This window comes from Oncorhynchus masou, unplaced genomic scaffold, assembly GCF_036934945.1.
Source record: "Oncorhynchus masou masou isolate Uvic2021 unplaced genomic scaffold, UVic_Omas_1.1 unplaced_scaffold_3974, whole genome shotgun sequence".
Classification (NCBI taxonomy): domain Eukaryota; kingdom Metazoa; phylum Chordata; class Actinopteri; order Salmoniformes; family Salmonidae; genus Oncorhynchus; species Oncorhynchus masou.
In genome coordinates this window covers 20,320-32,539 of record NW_027010375.1, presented here as the reverse complement: position 1 = coordinate 32,539, position 12,220 = coordinate 20,320, and the positions used below count along the sequence as shown (strand labels likewise).

The window sequence follows — 12,220 nt, the reverse complement described above, 5'->3', positions numbered from 1 at the left end:
CCCCCACCCCCCCTGAGGAACAAACATATTGAGGTTATGTACAGAGAGATCCCCCCCCCACCTCCCCTGAGGAACAAACATATTGAGGTCATGTACAGAGAGATCCCCCCCACCTCCCCTGAGGAACAAACATATTGAGGTTATGTACAGAGAGAGATCCCCACCTCCCCTGAGGAACAACCATATTGAGGTTATGTACAGAGAGAGATCCCCCACCTCCCTGAGGAACAACCATATTGAGGTTATGTACAGAGAGAGATCCCCCCACCTCCCCTGAGGAACAACCATATTGAGGTTATGTACAGAGATCCCCCCACCTCCCCTGAGGAACAAACATATTGAGGTTATGTACAGAGAGAGGATCCCCACCTCCCCTGAGGAACAAACATATTGAGGTTATGTACAGAGAGAGATCCCCCCACCTCCCCTGAGGAACAAACATATTGAGGTTATGTACAGAGAGAGATCCTCCACCTCCCCTGAGGAACAACCATATTGAGGTTATGTACAGAGAGAGATCCCCCACCTCCCCTGAGGAACAACCATATTGAGGTTATGTACAGAGAGATCCCCCCACCTCCCCTGAGGAACAACCATATTGAGGTTATGTACAGAGAGATCCCCCCACCTCCCCTGAGGAACAACCATATTGAGGTTATGTACAGAGAGAGATCCCCACCTCCCCTGAGGAACAAACATATTGAGGTTATGTACAGAGAGATCCCCCCCCCCACCTCCCCTGAGGAACAACCATATTGAGGTTATGTACAGAGAGATCCCCCACCTCCCCCGAGGAACAACCATATTGAGGTTATGTACAGAGAGAGATCCTCCACCTCCCCTGAGGAACAAACATATTGATGTTATGTACAGAGAGAGATCCCCCACCTCCCCTGAGGAACAAACATATTGAGGTTATGTACAGAGAGAGATCCCCCCCACCTCCCCTGAGGAACAAACATATTGAGGTTACGTACAGAGAGAGATCCCCCACCTCCCCTGAGGAACAACCATATTGAGGTTATGTACAGAGAGAGATCCCCCACCTCCCCTGAGGAACAACCATATTGAGGTTATGTACAGAGAGATCCCCCACCTCCCCTGAGGAACAAACATATTGAGGTTATGTACAGAGAGATCCCCCCACCTCCCCTGAGGAACAACCATATTGAGGTTATGTACAGAGAGATCCCCCACCTCCCCTGAGGAACAACCATATTGAGGTTATGTACAGAGAGATCCCACCTCCCTGAGGAACAACCATATTGAGGTTATGTACAGAGAGAGATCCCCACCTCCCCTGAGGAACAAACATATTGAGGTTACGTACAGAGAGATCCCCCCACCTCCCCTGAGGAACAACCATATTGAGGTTATGTACAGAGAGAGATCCCCACCTCCCCTGAGGAACAAACATATTGAGGTTATGTACAGAGAGAGATCCCCCCCACCTCCCCTGAGGAACAACCATATTGAGGTTATGTACAGAGAGAGATCCCCCACCTCCCCTGAGGAACAACCATATTGAGGTTATGTACAGAGAGAGATCCTCCACCTCCCCTGAGGAACAAACATATTGATGTTATGTACAGAGAGATCCCCCACCTCCCTGAGGAACAAACATATTGAGGTTATGTACAGAGAGATCCCCCCACCTCCCCTGAGGAACAAACATATTGAGGTTACGTACAGAGAGAGATCCCCCACCTCCCCTGAGGAACAACCATATTGAGGTTATGTACAGAGAGAGATCCCCCACCTCCCCTGAGGAACAAACATATTGAGGTTATGTACAGAGAGAGATCCCCCCCCTCCCCTGAGGAACAAACATATTGAGGTTATGTACAGAGAGAGATCCTCCACCTCCCCTGAGGAACAACCATATTGAGGTTATGTACAGAGAGAGATCCCCCCCCACCTCCCCAGTGGCCCATTCGGATGCTGTGTCGTCACACACGAGGGGCTGGGCGATTTTATTTTGTATTTTTTTTTATATCAAACTCATTTCAATTGTATGTTTTTTTTTGTGTGATATTCCAAATGCCTGTATTGACAAAAACATTATTCTGTGTTTTGGGGGGGTTGTTTTTTTTGCCTGAGAGTTTGTCATCTTGTCTCGTCTTCTTCGCTCCTTCTGCTGTGTGCATCTTCGCTCATGGTAGCCAGGTACTATTCTACTTGCTGTTTGTCTTTTTAAACATAAAAAAAAATAAAAACTGTGCAATAAGCATAAAGCACTATTGTATAAAGAATTGTCAACTCATTCTAACTCTGAGAAATAAGGCCAACTGATTTTCAACGTGACCGTCCTGTTCAAACAGTCCAGCGTGTTTCATTTGAGAGATTTTGTTGACGACACCTGTTATTCAATATTCTATCATGCCTGCTTTCCAGAAGTTGGTCATTGTTCGTTGAATGTGCGTTTTATGCATGGTACTGGTCACGGTTCTAATAAAAAGGACATTTTCATAGACTTACAAGCGAGATCATTGATTATTTGCAACAACAAAACAAAACAAAACAAAAACAAAAAGCAGGTTTAAACTATTTTGATAAAACTATACAGTTATTAGTGTGTTTTATGGTTGTGGAAGGACTTATTTTTGACCGAGGTATGATTTCACAAACCCAGAACTTTAGACTATTGCTTTCTGTTTTGTGTTTTACCTTTTTAAAATGACAGTGTTATTTAAAGAATTATTATTATTATTATTTTTAAATGTTTAGGTATGATTTTTAGGCCGTATTACCACAGCCAGGTCACCCATGACAGAAGTCATTATTCGATGTCTGAGGATGTCGGGGAAACGATGTGGGAACCGACCACTAGGGGCAACAGTGAGCGCTGTTACCTTCAGGTAGGTAACGGCAGCCTCTGATTCCAAAGGTTGCATCATAATGTTGGTTTAAAAAATAAAATAAAATGTTTTGAGTCTATCCCAAACCTTGGCCCTAGCCTTAAAGATAAACGTTTATCCACTAACTCTGATTGGTTAAAGGTTGGGCACTAACTCTGATTGGTTAAAGGTTAGGGACTAACTCTGATTGGTTAAAGGTTAGGCACTAACTCTGATTGGTTAAAGGTTAGGCACTAACTCTGATTGGTTATCTTAAACACTGTTTTGTGTGTTTGGAACAACTTCAAAATTGTGACATTTTGAAAAACATGGATCAACATCCAATTGCGACGTGAGACTGTAAATCAGCCCGGCCCTACGTCACAGGCCGGGGGCGAATCACACGCTGAGACACATCTTCTGTGATCAGAAGGGCTCTGGCTATGACAGGACAGGTAATGAAGCTTGCCTGTGCCTGGCGATCATCGACGAGACGATAGAGAGAGACAGCCAATTATGTGTCTCCGTGCAAACACAACCCCTCCCCCTGTCAAATTGACAGGCGTGAGAGAGAGAGATCATAGACATGTCTTTCTAAAAAGCTGGGCTCTGCTTTGTAAGCTCCTATGTTCTCCTCCCCCTGCTATTCAAATGACTTCACTCCCAAAGGATTTGACTGTGAGATCAGAGAATAGACCCGGCCACCTGTCAGGCAGAGCGTCAACAACAATCCTCACAACTGCGTGGATTTGGAATCGTACACCAGGGCCAGTAGTCATAAAGCCTCTCAGGGTAGGAGTGCTGACCTAGGATCAGTTTAGGCTTTAGCCAATCTAGCCACTAACTGAATACAGGCCCAGGACATGTTGGCTGAAGCTTGTGCTGATCCTAGATCAGCACTCCTACTCTGAGAGGATTGATACATGTTTACCTGATCCTAGATCAGCACTCCTACTCTGAGAGGATTGATACATGTTTACCTGATCCTAGATCAGCACTCCTACTCTGAGAGGATTGATACATGTTTACCTGATCCTAGATCAGCACTCCTACTCTGAGAGGATTGATACATGTTTACCTGATCCTAGATCAGCACTCCTACTCTGAGAGGATTGATACATGTTTACCTGATCCTAGACATTTTATGTTTGACCTTTTTATTTTAACTTGGCAAGTCCGTTATTAACAAATTCTTATTTACAATGACGGACGACACCGGCCAAACCCGGACGACACTGGGCCAATTGTGTGCCCAGCGTCTATGGGACTCCCAACCACGGCCGGTTGTGATTCCGCCTGGATTCGAACCAGGGTATGTAGTGAAACCTCTAGCACTGAGATACAGTGACTTAGAATGTTATGCCACCCGGGAGCCCTGGGGGGGGGGGGGCTGAAGAGAGAGATTATAGGAGCCCTGATGAGAGAGATTATAGGAGCCCTGATGAGAGAGATTATAGGAGCCCTGATGAGAGAGATTATAGGAGCCCTGATGAGAGAGATTATAGGAGCCCTGATGAGAGAGATTATAGGAGCCCCGAGGGGGGACCTGATGAGAGAGATTATAGGAGCCCCGAGGGGGGTGACTTGATGAGAGAGATTATAGAAGCCCCGAGGGGGGAGCTGATGAGAGAGATTATAGGAGTCCCGAGGGGGGAGCTGATGAGAGAGATTATAGGAGCCCCGAGGGGGGTGATCTGATGAGATTATAGGAGCCCCGAGGGGGGTGATCTGATGAGAGATTATAGGAGCCCCGAGGGGGGACCTGATGAGAGAGATTATAGGAGCCCCGAGGGGGGACCTGATGAGAGAGATTATAGGAGCCCCGAGGTGGGGCGACCTGATGAGCGAGATTATAGGAGCCCAGAGGGGGGACCTGATGAGAGAGATTATAGGAGCCCCGAGGGGGGATTATAGTTCCCTCTTTCCTCAACTACTCCCGGTATGATTCTAGGTCGGACGTCATTTTCAATGAGAGGAGTGGGTTCGTTTCCACCGTGTATTTCTTGCCCTGAATCCATTACTTTCAAATCGATGAGGGAGAGGGAACAAGTGCACACTTCCAAGGGGGGGTAGAAGTTTAGAGGATTGGGTATCCATCCCTAGAGTCGTCCACATAAAGGGAGTGGATCATCAAGGCTCTCTGCAATCCGACCGGCTGACAGTTAGTTACGACCCCCTCCTCTTCCGTGGTGTTTGTAACCATGGTAACGGCACGGTTGGTGTTTTGGGGGCATCCAGAACATACAGAATTAGTAGTATGGGTGTTCACACACACACAGGGTACACACACACACACACACACAGGGTACACACACACACACACACACAGGGTACACACACACACACACAGGGTACACACACACACACACAGGGTACACACACACACACACAGGGTACACACACACACACAGGGTACACACACACACACACAGGGTACACACACACACACAGGGTACACACACACACACACAGGGTACACACACACACACAGGGTACACACACACACAGGGTACACACACACACACACAGGGTACACACACACACACACAGGGTACACACACAGGGTACACACACAGGGTACACACACACACACACAGGGTACACACACAGGGTACACACACACACACACAGGGTACACACACAGGGTACACACACAGGGTACACACACACACACACAGGGTACACACACACAGGGTACACACACACACACACAGGGTACACACACACACACACAGGGTACACAACAGCCGTGGGGTATTTTTGATTGTCTGTACAAATGTTGCACGTGTTCCAATAAATTGTATGGCATGTTTTCTTTTTCATGTCTCTCTTTTAATGAATAAAGCCCTTAGAGACATTACAGATTAACAGATTATCATGACTAAACCCTTAGAGAGACATTACAGACTAACATGAATAAAACCCTTAGGGAGACATTAGATTATCATGAATAAAACCCCTAGAGAGACATTACAGATTAACAGATTATCATGACTAAACCCTTAGAGAGACATTACAGATTAACATGAATAAAACCCTTAGGGAGACATTAGATTATCATGAATAAAACCCCTAGAGAGACATTACAGATTAACAGATTATCATGAATAAACCCTTAGAGAGACATTGCAGATTAACAGATTAACATGAATAAAACCCTTAGGGAGACATTACAGATTATCATGAATAAAACCCTTAGAGAGACATTACAGATTAACAGATTATCATGAATAAACCCTTAGAGAGACATTACAGATTAACAGATTAACATGAATAAAACCCTTAGGGAGACATTACAGATTATCATGAATAAACCCTTAGAGAGACATTACAGATTAACAGATTATCATGAATAAACCCTTAGAGAGACATTACAGATTAACAGATTAACATGAATAAACCCTTAGGGAGACATTACAGATTATCATGAATAAACCCTTAAAAGAGACATTACATGACAGAATAACATGGAAGGACAAACTATATGAGCCTGGTGTCTATTTACAACAGCACACTGGTTTCCAAAACTAGTCCACATTCCAGGTCTATGTTTATCAGAAACTAGTCCACATCCAGGACTATGTTTATCAGAAACTAGTCCCCATTCCGGGACTATGTTTATCAGAAACTAGTCCACATCCAGGACTATGTTTATCAGAAACTAGTCCACATCCAGGACTATGTTTATCAGAAACTAGTCCACATCCAGGACTATGTTTATCAGAAACTAGTCCCCATTCCAGGACTATGTTTATCAGAAACTAGTCCACATCCAGGACTATGTTTATCAGAAACTAGTCCACATCCAGGACTATGTTTATCAGAAACTAGTCCCCATTCCAGGACTATGTTTATCAGAAACTAGTCCACATCCAGGACTATGTTTATCAGAAACTAGTCCACATCCAGGACTATGTTTATCAGAAACTAGTCCACATCCAGGACTATGTTTATCAGAAACTAGTCCACATCCAGGACTATGTTTATCAGAAACTAGTCCCCATTCCAGGACTATGTTTATCAGAAACTAGTCCACATCCAGGACTATGTTTATCAGAAACTAGTCCACATCCAGGACTATGTTTATCAGAAACTAGTCCACATTCCGGGACTATGTTTATCAGAAACTAGTCCCCATTCCGGGACTATGTTTATCAGAAACTAGTCCACATCCAGGACTATGTTTATCAGAAACTAGTCCCCATTCCAGGTCTATGTTTATCAGAAACTAGTCCCCATTCCAGGACTATGTTTATCAGAAACTAGTCCACATCCAGGACTATGTTTATCAGAAACTAGTCCACATCCAGGACTATGTTTATCAGAAACTAGTCCACATTCCGGGACTATGTTTATCAGAAACTAGTCCCCATTCCGGGACTATGTTTATCAGAAACTAGTCCACATCCAGGACTATGTTTATCAGAAACTATTCCACATTCCGGGACTATGTTTATCAGAAACTAGTCCCCATTCCAGGTCTATGTTTATCAGAAACTAGTCCACATTCCGGGACTATGTTTATCAGAAACTAGTCCACATCCAGGACTATGTTTATCAGAAACTAGTCCACATTCCGGGACTATGTTTATCAGAAACTAGTCCACATTCCGGGACTATGTTTATCAGAAACTAGTCCGTTTCCTGCTACTACATGTTATTGTTGTCTTTCTAGCGTCCTTTTAAAACATGGCTTCCTTCACACAACAAGAAATGTAGCTTTTATGAAAATATCATCACTCCCCATCTGTATCATATTACTGTGTGTGCATGCCTACTTTCATTAGTGTGTGTGTGTGTGTGTGCCTACTTTCCTTAGTGTGTGTGTGTGCGCGCATGCCTACTTTCCTTAGTGTGTGTGTGTGCGTATGCCTGCCTTCCTTAGTGTGTGTGTGTGTGTGTGTGTGCGCGCATGCCTACTTTCCTTAGTGTGTGTGTGTGTGTGTGTGTGTGTATGCCTGCCTTCCTTAGTGTGTGTGTGCGTGTACATGCCTGCTTTCCTTAGTGTGTGTGTGTGTGTATGCCTACTTTCCTTAGTGTGTGTGTGTGTATGCCTGCTTTCCTTAGTGTGTGTGTGTGTGTATGCCTGCTTTCCTTAGTGTGTGTGTGTGTGTGTGTGTGCGCGCGCATGCCTGCCTTCCTTAGTGTGTGTGTATGTGTTCCTGCTTTCCTTAGTGTGTGTGTGCATGCCTGCTTTCCTTAGTGTGTGTGTGTGTGTGTGTGTGTGTGCGCGCGCATGCCTGCCTTCCTTAGTGTGTGTGTATGTGTTCCTGCTTTCCTTAGTGTGTGTGTGCATGCCTGCTTTCCTTAGTGTGTGTGTGTGTGTGTGTGTGCGCGCGCATGCCTGCCTTCCTTAGTGTGTGTGTATGTGTTCCTGCTTTCCTTAGTGTGTGTGTGCATGCCTGCTTTCCTTAGTGTGTGTGTGTGTGTGTGTGTGTGCGCGCATGCCTGCCTTCCTTAGTGTGTGTGTATGTGTTCCTGCTTTCCTTAGTGTGTGTGTGCATGCCTGCTTTCCTTAGTGTGTGTGTGTGTGTGCATGCCTGCTTTCCTTAGTGTGTGTGTGTGTGTGTGTGTGTGTGCGCGCATGCCTGCCTTCCTTAGTGTGTGTGTGTGTGCGCATGCCTGCTTTCCTTAGTGTGTGTGTGTGTGTATGCCTACTTAGTGTGTGTGTGTATGCCTACTTTCCTTAGTGTGTGTGTGTATGCCTACTTAGTGTGTGTGTGTGTGTGTGTGCGTGCCTGCTTTCCTTAGTGTGTGTGTGTGTGTGCATGCCTGCTTTCCTTAGTGTGTGTGTGTGTGTGTGTGTGTGTGTGTGTGTGTGTGTGTGTGTGTGTGTGTGTGTGTGTGTGTGCATGCCTGCCTTCCTTAGTGTGTGTGTGTGTGTGTGTGTATGCCTACTTTCCTTAGTGTGTGTGTGCATGCCTGCCTTCCTTAGTGTGTGTGTGTGTGTGTGTGTGTGTGTGTGTGTGTGTGTGTGTGTGTGTGTGTGTGTGTGTGTGTTAGTGATCGTCACATTCCTCTCCCATGAGAACTGTTTACCCAACACGTGTTTGAAGTCACAGTCCAACTCGACACATTTTACTACATACATAACATCATCCCGCTGCCCGTACTACTGGGGCTTGTACCTTATTAAAAACACTGCAATATATTTGCTGAACTACACTACGACTGTAAAAGATTGAACTCTAAGTGACTAAGATGCTAAAATGATGTAACCAAAGTTAATACTAAAACACTATAAACTGTTGGAAAGTAAAATATGAAAAGGATTGAAATATTTGTTGTTCAGGACACAGAAAGACTGGATGTACTCTGTTGGCCTGCTGACTTCACCGCGTGAAAGGGTAGGAGGAGCTGAAAGAGAGTGAGTTAGCATGTTTACAATAGGTTCAGGGTCAGTTAGCAGGTTAGCATGTTTCTATAGGTTTACAATAGGTTCAGGGTCAGTTAGCATGTTAGCATGTTTCTATAGGTTTACAATAAGTTCAGGGTCATTTATCAGGTTAGCATGTTTCTATAGGTTTACAATAGGTTCAGGGTCAGTTAGCAGGTTAGCATGTTTCTATAGGTTTACAATAGGTTCAGGGTCAGTTAGCATGTTAGCATGTTTCTATAGGTTTACAATAGGTTCAGGGTCAGTTATCATGTTTCTATAGGTTTACAATAGGTTCAGGGTCGCTCTGGATAAGAGCGTCTGCCAAATGACTTAAATGTAATGTAAATGTTCTATAGGTTTGCAATAGGTTTAGGGTCAGTTAGCATGTTTCTATAGGTTTACAATAGGTTTAGGGTCAGTTAGCATGTTTCTATAGGTTTACAATAGGTTTAGGGTCAGTTAGCATGTTTCTATAGGTTTACAATAGGTTCAGGGTCAGTTAGCATGTTTCTATAGGTTTACAATAGGTTCAGGGTCAGTTAGCATGTTTCTATATGTTGTATGCATGTTTCCTGTGTGGCTCAGTCGGTAGAGCATGGCGCTTGCAACGCCAAGCGTCGTGGGTTCGATTCCCGCTGGGGCCACCCATATGTAAAAGTAGTGGCCCCAGCCGACTTGTAAGTCGCTTTGGACAAAAGCGTCTGCTAAATGGGATATATATCTATAGGTTTACAATAGGTTCCGGGTCAGTTAGCATGTTTCTATAGGTTTACAATAGGTTCAGTGTCAGTTAGCATGTTGCTATAGGTTCAGGGTCAGTTAGCGTGTTTCTATAGGTTCAGGGTCAGTTAGCATGTTTCTATAGGTTCAGTTAGCATGTTAGCATGTTTCTATAGATTCACTATAGGTTTAGGGTCAGTTAGCATGTTGCTATAGGTTCAGTTAGCATGTTAGCATGTTTCTATAGATTCACCATAGGTTCAGGGTCAGTTAGCGTGTTAGCATGTCTCACCTCGTGCGCTGACCTCTGCTGGCCTCAGCAAACTTGTGTCTGAACAGAAAGCTGGCCAGAGCATCTGCAACCTGCACAAGAGACAACATGCATGTTAGTGTGTGTGTGTGTGTGTGTGTGTGTGTGTGTGTGTGTGTGTGTGTGTGTGTGTGTGTGTGTGTGTGTGTGTGTGTCTTACTTTGTCTGGTGTGTCCTCGTGCACTGCGTGGCCACTAGGGGGCAGCACCTGCATCATGAATTTGCCTGAGGAGAATAATATAACAGGTGGTTTTCAGTCAGAGAACAGTGTGTGTGTGTGTGTCAATCTTGCACACACTCCACTCTCTTTCTCACACACACACACATGCACACTAGATCTATCACATAGTCTTGTACAGCTAACACACAATTCAGTCCCATTCAAAATACTATTTTCCCTAAACCCAACCCTAGCTCCTAACCCTAAAACAAACCCTAGCTCCTAACCCTAAACCCAACCCTAGCTCCTAACCCTAAACCAAACCCTAGCTCCTAACCCTAAACCAAACCCTAGCTCCTAACCCTAAAACAAACCCTAGCTCCTAACCCTAAACCCAACCCTAGCTCCTAACCCTAAACCAAACCCTAGCTCCTAACCCTAAACCCAACCCGAGCTCCTAACCCTAACCCTAGCTACTAACCCTAAACCCAAACCGAGCTCCTAACCCTAATTCTAACCCAAGCTCCTAACCCTAAACCCAACACTAGTTCCTAACCCTAAAACAAACCCTAGCTCCTAACCCTAAAACTAACCCTAAACTCAACCCTAGTTCCTAAACCTAACCCTAGCTCCTAACCCTAAAACAAACCCTAAAACTAACCCTAAACCCAACCCTAGCTCCTAACCCTAAACCCAACCCTAGCTCCTAACCCTAAACCAAACCCTAGCTCCTAACCCTAAACCCAACCCGAGCTCCTAACCCTAACCCTAGCTACTAACCCTAAACCCAAACCGAGCTCCTAACCCTAATTCTAACCCAAGCTCCTAACCCTAAACCCAACACTAGTTCCTAACCCTAAAACAAACCCTAGCTCCTAACCCTAAAACTAACCCTAAACTCAACCCTAGTTCCTAAACCTAACCCTAGCTCCTAACCCTAAAACAAACCCTAAAACTAACCCTAAACCCAACCCTAGCTCCTAACCCTAAACCCAACCCTAGCTCCTAACCCTAAACCCAACCCTAGCTCCTAACCCTAAACCCAAACCTAGCTCCTAACCCTAAACCAACCCTAGCTCCTAACCCTAAACCCTAAACCAACCCTAGCTCCTAACCCCAACCCTAGCTACTAACCCTAATTCTAACCCCAAACCCAACACTAGTTCCTAACCCTAATTCTAACCCTAAACCCAACACTAGTTCCTAACTCTAAAACAAACCCTAGCTCCTAACCCTAAACTCAACCCTAGCTCCTAAACCTAACCCTAGCACCTTAACCTAGCTCCTAACCCTAAAACAAACCCTAGCTCCTAACCCTAAACCCAAACCTAGCTCCTAACCCTAATTCTAACCCTAGCTCCTAACCTTAAAACCAACCCAAAACCTAAACCCCTCAGAAATAGAAATAGTATTTGACCTCATGGGGACCAACAAAATGTCCCCAGTTGGTCAAATTTCTGTTCATATACTAATCTTGTGGGGACTTCTGGTCTTCAAGTATAGTTTCAACACAGTCGTTTGGTTGTACACTGTGTTGCTCTACAGTTTAATGCTGTTCCGACCTACCTTGCATTTGGCCTATAGTCAGGTCTCTGTCCAGACGATCTACACCTGGAGACAAACACATCATTATTTTACCTCACAGGTTTCTTTTAAAGGGAACACACACATACACATACACACTGGACACAGAGACATAGAAATGGTATCCAACAGTTCATCTGCCTCTCTGGGGAAATCAGATGTTGCACTATCGTTTCAAGATGACAGCAATATGACATTTGGCCAAGGTGCAGCCAAAATGGACAACAAAC

At 44.8% G+C, this 12,220-nt stretch overlaps 2 long non-coding RNA genes across 3 annotated transcripts; one reads left to right on the top strand and one right to left on the bottom strand.

Moving 5' to 3' along the window:
- Nucleotides 1-6,299: 6,299 nt before the first annotated feature.
- LOC135534816 (uncharacterized) lies at nt 6,300-7,668 on the top strand. The gene is made up of 3 exons (XR_010454747.1): nt 6,300-6,380; nt 6,414-7,047; nt 7,115-7,668. It is a non-coding gene; the product is annotated as an uncharacterized LOC135534816 (long non-coding RNA).
- A 21-nt stretch (nt 7,669-7,689) lies between these two features.
- On the bottom strand, nt 7,690-12,026 carry LOC135534814 (uncharacterized). 2 transcript variants are annotated; one of them, XR_010454746.1, is made up of 5 exons: nt 11,973-12,026; nt 10,407-10,471; nt 10,229-10,299; nt 7,866-9,194; nt 7,690-7,799 (listed from the first exon to the last, which is right to left on the bottom strand). It is a non-coding gene; the product is annotated as an uncharacterized LOC135534814 (long non-coding RNA). The 2 variants fall into 2 exon arrangements; XR_010454745.1 differs by having other exon boundaries at nt 7,928-9,194.
- Between the last annotated feature and the right edge of the window lie 194 nt (nt 12,027-12,220).